The sequence below is a fragment of the Ambystoma mexicanum genome, chromosome 1p (assembly GCF_040938575.1).
Source record: "Ambystoma mexicanum isolate Mex_15411 chromosome 1p, UKY_AmexF1_1, whole genome shotgun sequence".
NCBI lineage: Eukaryota > Metazoa > Chordata > Amphibia > Caudata > Ambystomatidae > Ambystoma > Ambystoma mexicanum.
Window position 1 is genome coordinate 1,266,555,706 of NC_090921.1, and position 14,378 is coordinate 1,266,570,083.

A 14,378-nucleotide genomic window follows, 5' to 3' on the forward strand; every position below is an offset into this window, starting at 1 on the left:
CAATTACGGGGCCAGGTAACGGCGGTACACCAATTTGAAAATTTAAAAATGTCTGTGTATTACGGGATAGGGGCGGGATATAGGGCCCGCACATTAACAACACCACTCGAGCACATCTGCACAACACTACTACCGCACAGAGATAAAATAGTAAAGTACAGTATTGAATGGACTGAAGGGACAGATGAAAGGATTAGGATACCAGGGCCGCCCAAAAGCAGTTTTGACATGACAACCCAACATTCACTGCTAGCATACCTACATAACACCTACAAGGGAAGAAGTTAGCAGGCCACCTAGAAGTTTTTGACCTCTGGAGAATGTTTCAGGGGTATACACCGGGGATGATGATCATAAAGGAGGTAAAGAAGGAGGAGGCAAGAGAGGGGGAAGTGTGCAGCACACCACAAGCTCCTCTCAGTGCTGAGGAGAGGGAGGAAGAGGCAGAAGGATCATACCCCCTAACAGAAATAAAAAAGGAGAGTGAGGGAGAGACACCCCCAACTAAAGAGGTGAAGAAGGAAACAGAAGGTTTGTATCCAATGAGGGAATTAAAAGAAGCCACACAACCTCAATTAACAGCTGCTGAGGTATACTCAAACCCTGCATACAGCCCATCACCATACGCACCAGAAGACCACTACCAAAAGGGGCTGGGTACAGGGAGCACAGTAGACACCAAACAGACACAGGTAAGTTCTGGTAGCATAAAAAAGACCCAAATAGAGTTGATGAGTATAGGACCAGACGAGTGGATAGCAGCACAGGTGTTATGAGGGATGGTAACAGGAGAAGAGGAGGAGGTGATAAAGAAAGTAGATAAGGAGGAGGTAGGACACACTGAGAGAGGGAGTGAGGTGAGTACCAAGGAAACGGGAAGCAAGACGAAGGAAGAAATGGCGGTACTGGAGGAAAAACTAGCAGAGTTGAGGGACGCATGAAGCACGTTGATTAGACAGCTCGAGCAAAAAGAACGGGAGAGGAAGGTGAAGACGCGAGAAGGAAGGGAAGCGCAAGCAGAATTAAACCAGCAAGAGGAAGAAAAAAGGAAAAAGGAAGAGGACCGCATAAGGGGGATTGCAGAAAGAATAGCACGTATGGAGCAACGGTAGATCAGGAGGAAAGAAGAGGAACAGGAAGAGAATGACAAGGAGATGACGCCATGGAAGAAGAAGGTTATATTGGAGAGCGCACGTAAACACGAGGAAGAGAGAATAATAGAGAGTATACTGGCGAAAGAGGGTGGGACATGGAATGACAAGGACAGAGAAGCAAACATGGAATGACAAGGACAGAGAAGCAAGGGTGTTAGGACAGGTAAATGACGAGATAATGAGCGAACTTCGCAGGGCAAGAACGGGGTTAGGGAGTGAAGAAGACCAACGAGGCAATAAAGGGCTAAGAGGAAGCAGCCAAGCACCTAGGAGTAAGATCAGCGCATGTAGTAATGAAGAGATAACGTGACCGCAAGTGAGGGGAGACACACAGGGAACAGGTGAGTACACAGATATAGACTTGGAGACAGTAACAGTGGGAGGAGCATGCCCACGCACAAAATTGACATTCTCAGACGGCTTTTGTAGTGAGGAGAAGGAGGGATCCTGCGGAGGTCAGAGTGACGGGAGTGGAGAAGGGTTAAGTAAACTATATATCACACGCACAGGCTGCGGGTCGTCACGGGAATGTAGGACACAAAAAGGAGAAAAAACAGGACGGGAGGGCAAAAACTCACAAAGGGAGGGGACACTACGAACAATGACGCCACCAGCACAGCACATGCCATATGACAACAGGCTTAGAGACCTCCCAGGACGCAGAATGGAGGGATCAGCAACCACACACAACAAGGACCAACAGGTCAACAGAGAGGTCATAAGGGCGTAGGGGACACACAGCTTACTGAATTTATCGAAGAATTTTCTGACATGGAAGAGGAGAGTGAACACACACACATATCACCACACCGACGCACGCCAGAGGAAATAACAGAATACACACAGATGCCATTATTAGAGAGAGGGGGGCAAGACCACAATACGTTCCATGGAAGCATGCAGACAAGGAGAATATTAAATGCAGACTACCATCTTTAAGCAGAGGGGTGGGAAAATGGATATATGAAATGGAGAAGCTAACTGCAGGGCACAAGTTAGCAGTTGGAGATGACAAGGGGTTATTAATTTCAATATTGGGTGACGCAGCAGATGACATTTGGAAGAGGGCGGGATTCCCAGGGGTGACCATCAGTGACACTTCGCATGACGGGCACCATTTGCAAATTGCAGACATGCACTATGGCCAGTTCTGAGGGTACAATATCCAGACACATCAGACATAGGGGCAATAACATCACGCAAAATGCGCGAGAACGAGAATCCTGTTAATTACATCCAGGAAATTCAGGAGAAGTGGCTCCTGGAAACGCGTGAGCCAGGGAACAAAACGTTAGCCATATTTTACCACATACTGATACAAGGGCTCCCAGAGCCAGTACAGAGGCAGTTGAAAAAATGGGTAGGGATGGAAGCTAAAGCATGGCCAGAAATACAGCTAACAATAGTACACCATTGTAGGTTATGGCAAGAAAAGATGAAACAGAAAGAAGAAAATAGGAAGGCAGATGAGGCAAAACTGGTCCAGAAGAAGCTGTCAAAATATGCCATGGAAGGTGCACTAATAACCAGCCCCGCCCCTCCGACACCAGCCACTGCACAGCAGTCAGAGCCACTAGCAACACTGTCACAGCAAGTACCAAATACGACACAGCAACTACTACCACCGCCTCCATACACAGCGCAACACATATATGCATCATCAATGGGGGGAGGATATACGCAAATGGGTAACGGCTACACTAACAACTACAGAGGAAGGGGTGGGTTAACAATAGGGAGGGGATTCGGTCCAGCGGGACACATACCAGGGGGAGGGTTCCAAGGGTATGATCAATATGGACAGCAGGGGTATTTAGACAACACTGGAGGATACCCGTGGCAAGCACGAGAGCTGCCAACGTGCTGGACGTGTGGACTAGTAGGACACGTATCACGCACATGCAGGGCAAGGCCAACACAAGTAGGATGAGGAGAGCAAGGGCAACAGGGTTACAACGGGGGACAAAATAATTACCAACCACCTCAACTATCACAAACAAGTGACATACACATGGAACAACATGGAGGACTGACACAACCAGCGCCACAACTACAGCAGCAACCATATGTGCCACCCACCGTACAGCAGGTACATCACCAACTGGCACAACACCAAGCACAACAGCAGATGACGGCGGCACAACAACAACACACCCAAATGATACAACAGCTCACACAAATAGAAGACAATACACTACTGCCTACGGACACGCCAATGCCACAGACACAAATAGGGAAAGTGACGATACATGGTCACAACCCATAGACAGGGAACGGACAATCACTATACCCCCAATAGGACAGCCCACAGAAGTCCTTGTTGTGTCCCATCCTGTTGGTAACACCTACCCTGCAGAGGTAAAGAAGCAGCAGGTAATCAGGAATAAGAGGCAGGAAACGGAATCAAAATCCGACCTTTCCTCCTCAAATAAGGGGGAAACCCCTTACAATGTTGAGAAATGACACTTGGAAATTGACAAATAAATAATGAATGTATGTTAAAAACCTTGAAACAAATACAATTCCTCACTAAAGCAACAATTCAAAGATACTAACAAACATAAACAATGGATTACCAAGAGCATACAATTCGAAAAACGAGTGGAAAGTTCAAAAACAGATTGCCGCCAAATGACACGAGTAAAAGTTGCATTTCCTTTCAATTTCTGTGTAAATTTACTCAAACGGTTTCTTTTTTTTAAAAAAAAATGTTTAACATGTTTATTAATTTTATAAACATAAGAAAGAAAACAATATCATGAACAGCAATACAAATAAATTCATCACAATCAATATCTCATCAACCCCCACCCCCTTCCAAAGGTGAAATGTACCATGTCTTCACAGAGACTGAACAGAAAACAACCAAGAGACTTCAATATCACAACTCCATAAAACGACCCCACATTTGATCAAACAGGTTCATCTTCTTATCTCTGTGAAGAATTATTCTCTCAAACCTGGACACTTGTTTCAAATCATCCACCCATTCAGAAAACGTCGGTCTCTCCACCCATTTCCATTTCCTCAAAATGACTTTCTTTGCAGAATTTGCTGCCCTGAAAAACCAGCACCTCTGTGGATAAGTAAGCTCTTCCACCATGTCATCCTCACCCAAGATAATAGTATTGTAGTCGAAATCATCATGCAACAGTAGGATCTCATTAATCCTCATGGTGACCTTCCTCCAGAATGAACTCAATTCGTAACACTCCCAGATCATATGTTCAAAAGAACCAACTGCATGTCTACACCTCCAACATGCATCCAAATCATTCATACCTATTGCATGAAGTCTCTGGGGTGTCCAAAAAACGTTGTTTAGAATTTTAATTTGACGACTTTGCTCTCTCAGATTTAATGATGTCAGAGCCACTGTTTTGCATATATTCCTCCATCTGTCCTCAGACATCTCTGATCCAATTATCTCAGACCATTTTGATAACAAGTCCTTATTTGGTTCACAGTGTTGTTTCAGATTTTGATACACTTTAGACGCCATGCCTCCTTCAGATTTGTACTCTGATAACCAGACCTGCCAAAATTTGCCTCCATCTGCAGATTCATTTTGTAGAACTTTCTTCAGCTTCCTATACTCTCCCATAGTGCAATCTTTTAGGTCTTTTATTTGTGCAAGCCTTTAAAACTGATACATTTTCCATCTTCAACAAGATCCTCCAACCACTGCACTCCACCCAGCAACCAGTTTGGCCAAAAAAGAGGCTTCCCATTCAACTTTATATCCGGATTCAACAAGATTGGGATAAAACTATTGTCAGAAATCACCTTTTTAGACTTCTTCCAAAGATCTTTCCAACACAATTTTAAAAATTCTGTTGGCGGAAATGACTTATATCCAGACCCATCCACCGTAGACAGAATTGCTCTGGGTGAAAGTGGAGATGATCGACTTGACTCTGCCAATGTCCAGACATCTGTTGAATTTTTAATGAAAGGAACCAAATGTCTAGCTCCAAACGCCAAGTGATAATTTTCAAAGTCTGGAACCCCTAGACCACCACAGTCCTGGGATAATTGTAATTTCCAAAGTTTCAGGCATGGCTGTTTATTCTCCCATATAAAGGACTGGATCAAATTCTCAATTTTCTTCAGAAAGAGCTTCTTTATTCGTAAAGGGATCATACTGAGCACGTAATTAATGCATGGTGTTTTCGTCATTTTAATTGCATGTACTCTCCCCCATAGACTCAAGCGCAGTTCATTCCACCTTTCCAAATCCGACTCCAAGGATTGGACTACCTGAGTCAGATTGACATCCATCATATTATACACATCATTAGCTAACCGAATTCCAAGATATTGCATCTTGTCCGGACACCAATTGAAAGTAAAGTTGATCATTTTCAAAATAGAGCATGAACCAGACACCGGTAGAGCTTCGGATTTTGACCAATTAATCTTGTACCCCGATACTCTGTGAAACATGTCAATTTGTTCAATTAGTACAGGAATAGAGTTCTCAACATTTTGAATAACTAGCAACATATCATCCGCATATAGCCAGACTTTCTGACATGCTTCACAATAATGAATACCTTCAATTCTTTCATCTTCTCTTATTTTCACAGCGAGGAGTTCCATAGCAATAACAAACAATATGGGCGACAATGGACATCCCTGCCTTGTCCCTCTTTCAAGTCCAAATGTGCCTGAGACTGTACCATTTGTGTTCACACATGCTGTAGGTAGTGAATATAATAGTCTTATCCATTCAATCATATTTTTTCCAAATCCGAATCCTTCTAATGCTGTCAGGAGGTACTTCCACTCAATCCGGTCGAATGCCTTTTCCGCATCCAAAAACAACAACACCACATCATTACAACGTTCTCTGCTTTCAAATAGAGTCAACAAAAGTCTCCTCATATTATCCGATGCATGTCTCCCTTTCACAAAACCTGTCTGGCTCTGGTCTATGATATCCGTCAGAGAAGACTCTATTCTCAAGGCCAATGCTTTTGCAAAAACTTTATTGTCAATGTTCAGCAAGCTAATTGGCCGATAACTACTTGTTTTAACCAGAGACTTCCCCTCCTTCAAGAAACAGATTTCAATGCCTGTCTCGTAGATAGCGGGAGATATCCATCAATCAGAGATGAGCGCAACATTGCCAACATTAGATCGAAAAACTCTCCTGGAAATATTTTATACAGTTCCGCTGGCAACCCATCCGGGCCTGGACATTTCCCTGAATTCAAAGCACATGCAGCTGTCCTGATTTCCTCCACACTGATCTCATTCTCCATGGTTTCCCTGAATTTCGAGTTTATATTTCGCAAATAGCACCCATTGACGAATTGACACACTTCCTTTTCAGAAGAGTATAGGCCAGTGTAATACTCCTTGAATACTCCTTGAATGTATCATTAATTTCAGCAGGTTCAAAAGTCACAACCCCATCTTGCTCTTCTATAGCATTAAGCGATGAGCAAGAAGCCGATCACACTTGTTTCCCTTTTCGTAGTACTTGCTTCTTGTTCTAAAAAGAAGTCTTTCAGCTCTTGTGGTAAACAGGTCTTCTATTTTTTTTTTCTTTTTTCAGTTGTAGACTATTAAAAAAATCCATAGAGAATCTCCTCATATTTTCCTTTTCAAGAATCTCAATTTCTTCGGTCATTTTCTTCATCTCACCATCTCTCTCCCTTTTCTTTGTGCTTGATAAACCGATCAACATTCCTCTCATGTAGGACTTAAAGGCTTCCCCCTTTGAATGATTGCGTGCAAAGACCAGAAGTCAGAAGGAGGTCAATCCATGAATATACTTTATGCCTGGCTGAGAAAAAGGTATATTGTTTAACTGAAGGATTCTGTAATCTCCACATATCTGAAAGATTCCATTCATCCATAAGTTTCTTTAAGGCCATTCTTTTCAAATTATTAGCAGTGTCCACAGTTTCACCACTTTTATTCATTACAGGATTAAGAGCAACATTGAAATCCCCCACCCCACAATAACATTACACACCTACATTCTGTAAAAACTGCAAGGGAAATGAAGAAGCTTCCATCTCCTCCATTAGGAGCATATATATTGCAAAAACAGTAGGAGACATCTTGAATTTTCGCAGTTACACACATAATTCTCCCTTCCTTATCTTTCTCACATCTCACTTCTGTAATCAGTAGATTTTTCTTAATCAGAATGCACACACCTCTTGAACTAGAAATGAAGGATAAACAATAAGCATTACTGACCCATCCCCGTTTCCATTTATCCAAATCTGTCTCCAAAAAGTGAGTCTCCTGAAGCAATGCCACATCTGCCCCCATCTCTTCCAATTTTTGTAACATCACCTTCCTTTTGTGTGCACTATTAGCACCATTAACATTCCAGGATATCACCCTTAAATCCCTCTTGTAATTGGAAGACATGAGTGAGTCCCGTCTTACACCTCTTGTGATGAATCTAAGTATTACAAAAAAACTAACACCTATAATAACAAGATAAAGTAGATAAAAACGAACAGAAAATATAAAAGCCTTCTTGGATTTGACCAACCCAACCCTCTGGAACCTCCCTTGCACGATTACGTAGAAAAGGACTGTCCCGCCCCCTCCCTATTTACAGTCGATAAATATAGTCATTGAATGTATCAACAAATAGGATCTTAAATACCATTAAAATATCATCCTATCAACCTAAAATACATCTAACTATGAAAGCTATACCAATCTGTTGTCCAATTCAAAAGTCAAAGTTCCTTCCTTTAATAACGCATTATATTCCCATTAAAAGCCAACTAGCATTGGATGTACTATCAGAATTACACGTATGGTAACTGAAGCACCATACACTGCACACTGTGGATCATATTAAGTCAAGCAAACCCAATAACCTGAACATCAAATTCTAATCCACTACCATCTAGTGCACACCTATAATCCAACCTCTTATTAAGACAACTGGCATTGAATGTACTAGTGGAAATAACCTTGCGGCAACATAAAAATGTTAAAATAAACACAATGTACCGGTCAGGTGAGACAACCTCCCAGTCTCAGGTGACCCAATTCAAAAAGATGCATACCTATATTTCCATTAACCCTACACCCCGATGTCTCCAACTATATATTAAAAATTCTTCCACCTTACACAAGCATAGCCGATCCTCACCCCTAATACCACCCCATCATAAAAGGAAGGCATCTATATATTTGAAGGCCCTCAGAGGCATTAGGCAGAGTACATGCCATTCACGTCCCTCAAGTATAGCAATGTTACCCAAGAAAACACATCACGGCCCCTCTTTGGAGAGACAGAGATCATCATACAGTACAAAGTTGCTTTCTCAGGTAAACACACACACATAACCTCTCACCACAGCCTAACGCAATCCCATGCTTCATCTTTGTCTCCAAAGAAAACTGGATATTCAGTCAATGTCTGCATATGTCTGTTCATTCATTGGAGCGGTCTGCCAGTAATTACCCCTCCCCCGCCCATCTCCACCCCAATTCCTGCAAATGCATCGAGTATAACACTGTACTGAATAGTGAACCTCATAATGAACAGGGTACAGATGGATCTGAGCACTTGGGCCCGACAACATTGTCGAACAGGGTTTTACTCAAACTGTTTCTTTAAAAAACATGTGAAATATTGCAAATCGTGATGCAGTTTTTAGTCTGGGGAACAGAGGAACATCACAGGGATATTACAGAGGTGAAAGAATGGGAGTAGCTGCAGTTTTGAATGAGATTTTCAGGTTGAAATGGGTTTCAGTTTTCGGAAAATAAAGCGGTCAAAATGAAGACTTCAGTTTTGAAAGAAAGGCAAATGTTACTTGAAATGAATTATCTAGACTATATTGTTGAAGAGGAACACAGTAAGCACCAAGGTTGATTCGCGAGGTCAACCTTCCCACCCCAGTGCTCAACCCCATCAATAAAATACATGGAAATTAGTTGGATTACTCGAAATATAACTAAGGGTTTACAGTTTACACCAGACAAAAATGAAAAGAGAGATGGCGCTAGCACTAGAATCAAGGGCAGGGTTGCACAGATAATTCTGACAGTTTTAATAAGGTATCAGGATAAGGATAGGATGGTTAGAGTGTGAGATAAGGACAAATGCAAGACAAGATAGAGTATGGATTTCTATGGGGTAGGGATTATACTTACAGTCCACTTTTAGTTTGGGATTTTTGGACCGTCAACAGGTTCTGGTCGCCACACTGCAGCGCGCCTGGCAAAAGAGAGCTGGGCAAAAGACAGCTGTGCAAGGTCGGGTGACCGGATGGTAATTCTGATCGCTGGATGCAGTTAGTGGGCAGCACTAGTATCAGGATACTTCCCAAAGAATACCACAGCTTTCTCCCTTTGGTTATTTGGGATTTTAGAATTGAGGCCTTGCTGGAAGGGTCAGCAATGCTTAGTCCTTGTAGTTGGAATCTGGACTCAGCAGGATGAATGGAACAGGAATGCTGGCGCAGGAAAATCAGGAAGAGTGTCTCTCTAGAGTCTTGTCAGGGACTCTTATTTATAATGCATAGTGACATCATCAAAGTATATGGCTGGGCAGGCTTAACTAAGCACACCTCTAAACGACTAGATTGGTCCAGGGTGCTAGTTCCCACCTCGCTCTCAACTGGTTTGGATTTCAAGGCAGAATGTCAGATTTATGATGTGAGTTTTACAATGTTCAAAATCCTCCCACAGTTACTTTAGCTAAAATTTGATTTTGCCACAAATGGTACATTTATACAGTTGAAGTCTCTTCGCAACTTACATAAACAGGTTACGTATTTTATGCAGAACATTCCACTCCAACTCTGAAATCTGTGAGACATTGTTGCGCCCTTCTAATACTTTTTGGTAATTTTGAATACGAAAGATTCGGCCCAAAATTCTGTAACTTTATACACATGTGTGGCTTATCATGAGGGAGGTAAGTATGAAAATTCGCAATGGGATCATGGATACTTTTCTTATAATCCCCTATTCTTTGCCATTTCTGTACCCAAGGTGTCAGTGAATTCTACAATGTCTCAAATTATACCCCACAGAATCACTTTTAAACTGCAACATTTTTACATTTTTACAAAGTCTTGCTGCAGAGATAAAAGTGTTTACATTTTTATTAATCAATAATCTTTTGAAACAAATGGCAGTCCTTTGTCACTGGACCATTTATTTTATTTTCTCTTGAGTTGCCACCAACTGTCATTTCCTCCAGAGCTAGGGGGTGGGGTTTCCCAGCTGGATTGAAGGTTTATTGCCCCTTCCCCATTTCACAATTCCTTGTCCTGGGAGTTCCATTGTCAGGGGGTTCAGCCCAGACCAGATTCTGTCCAACACAGTAATTATAACTGGGGTGTTAGTATCTGCTGAGAGTTTATGGTGGTTCCCTTTCTTTGGGGGAAGCCTTAGCTCTGCCAACTGAAATAACCTGTTTTTGAGAGCTTGCGAAACCCAACCCAGGCGGTTTAAAACCTTTATTTTCTTGTATTTGGTCCTGAATTAAAACAAGCCTGTGGAATAAAATATCCCATGTGTGTATTTTCACCAGCAACCAACCCCTTCACATGGCTAGGTAATGGCAGGCTTTCATCCAACAGGTGTACTTTTTAAAGCAAGCATTTTTCTCCTTTAGTTTGCAAAGCTCATTTTTTTACACGTGTGGTGCAAGCTGGCATTTCTTTTTATATTCAGTGTTGCTTCTCCATCAGATTCCCACACTGTTTTGCAGCCATTGTTATTTTCTTGTATGCCAGAGTTTGGTTTGAAGCACAGATGCATTGAAATTGACATGGCCCATATAGATGGAGTTCCTTTGAACTACTGATCTTCGATACTTTGTGTAGAAAATGAACGTGTTTCCCCGTGCAGTAAAAAGTGAAGTTGCTTTGTTGATTTTTCACAGAATTGGTTTGACAGGGCCTGTCAATTAGAAATCATGCTTGGTTTTGCTGAAGCACGATGGGATATACTGGGCATGGCAGGGCCTTATTAATAACAGTAGTTTAAGGAAGAGCAGATGAAAATAGCATCAGCTGCATTATTTTAAAGGTGAAAAAGTTTCCTTTTCACTGGGGATTTTGGGCTGGCAGCAAAGCAACGCTGCTTTTTCACTTTATTCCATTTGTGTCAGAACACACTTGCACGCTCCCTCCGTGTGTCCCCCGGTTCCGGTGCAGCCATCTTTTTGTTGCTGCAAAACGCAGTTTTGAGGCCCTGGAGCTCACAGAAGCCAGCGCAGCTATTTTTCTGTTTCTGCTGAAATGCAGCTTTCTGATGTGGGGAAGCACAGCTGAGTTGGGTCAATATATCCCACAAATTGATTCCAAGATCATGTTCATAGCACCCCTGAATTCAAAACACTCCAAACAGCAATCATGAGCATGAGCTAAGAACTCTTGAAAGATTCTCTGTAGGACTACTTCTGCCAGGCACTGCCATAGTGGTACCCGATGCCCTCACTGACTGGATCATACAGTGAGTTCAGGAAGGCCATCAAGTTATCATTAAATCCAAGGTAAGGCTGAGAGAAAAAGTTTGATTTCCTGAAATCGATAGACAGATGCTGAGATCAACATGCATTATGTGTTAAGCCTCAGAAGAGGGATCCATCCTCCATCGATCAGGACATAGAAGTGGGGGACCCAGTCCTCGATCAAAGAGAGTGCTGATTTCTGTTGTCTGGCTAGAGGCAGCTACCTACCCGTCCTTATAGACAGCCACTCAGGCTACCTTGAGGAGGAGGTAAACTTCAGGAGTACCTCAAACACCTAGGTAGTACCATCAGAAATTCTACCTTTGCGGGTCACAAACTAATAGAGCCACTGAGATATTCATGCGCACCTTGAATAAGGTCATTCATCTGCATCAAAACCAAGGGTCAACAAGACATTGAGAATGAAGTGTACTGATTCTTCCACATATACCACTTGACCCCCTCATTCATCAGCACGATGCAGTCCAGCGTCCCATCACAAAAATCAAATTTCAGCGCAACCATCACACCACATCCCTCGTATGTCCCCATCGCTTTGAACCCGGAAGCGGTGCAAGCACCCAACAACAGACCAAATGACCACATTAACAGCACACAGCATGTCCGAGAACCTGACAAAGAAGTCGGAGACACTTGGCTAGAATCGCCATCCCAAGGGGGAAACAGACATACCCTTCGAAGCTACCTCACTGACTGTCAGAGAAGTCACAGAATGCTAGTCAGCGCAGATAACATTCATCATTTCAAAAGACTAGAAGCTCTGCCTTAGGCACGGAAACCAAGGCAAACCAAAGGTGCCAATCATTAACCCCAAAGTGATGAAGAAGTGCGGCATGAGGGTGATAATTAAGACTAAAGCCCAGAGCACAACACCAGCAACAAAGCCGAAGGATTCACCGCGAGCAGGCAGCCTGAAATCTCACATCCCCTGTGAAGTGGCCAGTGAATCAGAGCCTTGCTACCTCCATCGGGACTGATGTATTCCAGCCCAGTTGAAGGACTGTGATCTCAGCCATTGATGTGAGTACAGGTGCCTACACCCCACACCCAGCATTTGACTCTAAAACGCTAAGAAATGTACAATGAATCTGAATTTTTTGAAAGGGTATGTTATGTACATGTCATGGCAAAGCACGGCTAGTAGGGCCGTTAGCAGCGCAGCAGTCACCGTGCCTACGGCATCTGCCAGTGCTGCTAGGACCTCCAAGATGGCACCGTGTGAGAGCCACGGGAGCACATGCAATATGGTGCTCGGGTCGGACCAGGTGTCATTTTCGTTTCTGGGTTTCCGTACCCACTGAAACTGAAAGCTATATTACCACCTTGGAAGATCGCTATGGTGTGTCTTACTGCGTAAGTGCCCCCCCCCCCGGATTATTGCTTCTTGTTTTTCCTGATCTCTGGGCCTTGCCTTCTGGGACCAGTCTTGTTCCAACCTAGCCTCCTTACTCCTCCTCTTGGCCCCTACCTTCTTCCAGTGTCTTCTGCTACTCCTTGCCCTCTGCAAATTGCTGCTTGGCCTTTCTTACACTAGGCAGCCAGCTCCAGACCATGTTTTCTTCATTTTCCCGACCGGTTCTAGAATTTCTGGTGGATTTGCATGGTGTCTTCTCCTGCTCCTGACTTCAGTTGTACGTTCTGCCACAAGTTATTTTCCCCTTCTGTGGTTTTCCCAGAGTCAGATCCCTGTCTTTGAAGGTCACCTGTCTGGCATCTCCTCAGATTGCATGGCTTGCCCAGATGGCAGACCAGGTTTCACTGAAACCAAGCGCCATTCAACTTGGGTAAGTCCTGCTATAGACAGTACAGAGCATACTGAGCACTCTTGGGTCCTGTTGGAGCTGCACACATGGATGCCTTAATGAAGAGGGGACATCTGATGTCATTGCTCATCAAATATTAGAGACTGCATCCACAATGTCACGTGGGAATCCTGTGGCAGCCAAGCAAACCAGTAGTCTTCATGTATTTCTTCCTGTGGCCTTGTATGAATGCCGAGTGACCACATAACATAAGTGTTTAGGAAATTCATCATTCTATTGAATAAACAGAGATTAGTTTTTTTTCTTCTGCCAATTCAATTCTCTGGGAACAGCATCAAAGTGAAAAAATATGTATGTCACAGATGGCTCAAGGAACACTTCAAAGCTCATAGACAGCTCAGGTATTTTTTTATTTGAATGTTGCAGGGCCCTAGCGCCGTCCTTCTCTCTTGTTTAAATGCACCAATACCACCCTAACCCAGAAGTCCCTATATGCCAGGCCAGTGTATACTGAATGTTTCCCCAACTGGCTAAGATCTACCTTATGCCGGATGGGGTATACCTAAAGCCCAATGTCTTATCTAACTAATCTCCCTCAGGGACTAACCAACTCTCCCTACACTATCCGTTGATTAGTATTCTAATGGAATATGGACAGTGTGCTGCTCATATACTCTGTCTAAGGTGCCCTGGCATCTGTCACGCCCGCTTACTCAGTTCCCTGCCAATTCCTCTCATTGCTCCCTTGCTTCCAACTGCACCCACCTTCACTCTGTCTACTCCCTCCATCATCCTTCTCTGGCCCTCCAATATCACTCTTTCCCTCTTGGACCTCGCCTCCACCGTTTGATGTTGCTACCCCCTCCTCCTCACTACTACTCCCTCTTCCTCATTACAACCCCCTCTTCTACACTACAACTACATCCTCCGCACTAAATCTCAATACTCCACACTGCTACTCCCTCCTCCACAAAACTAGTACCA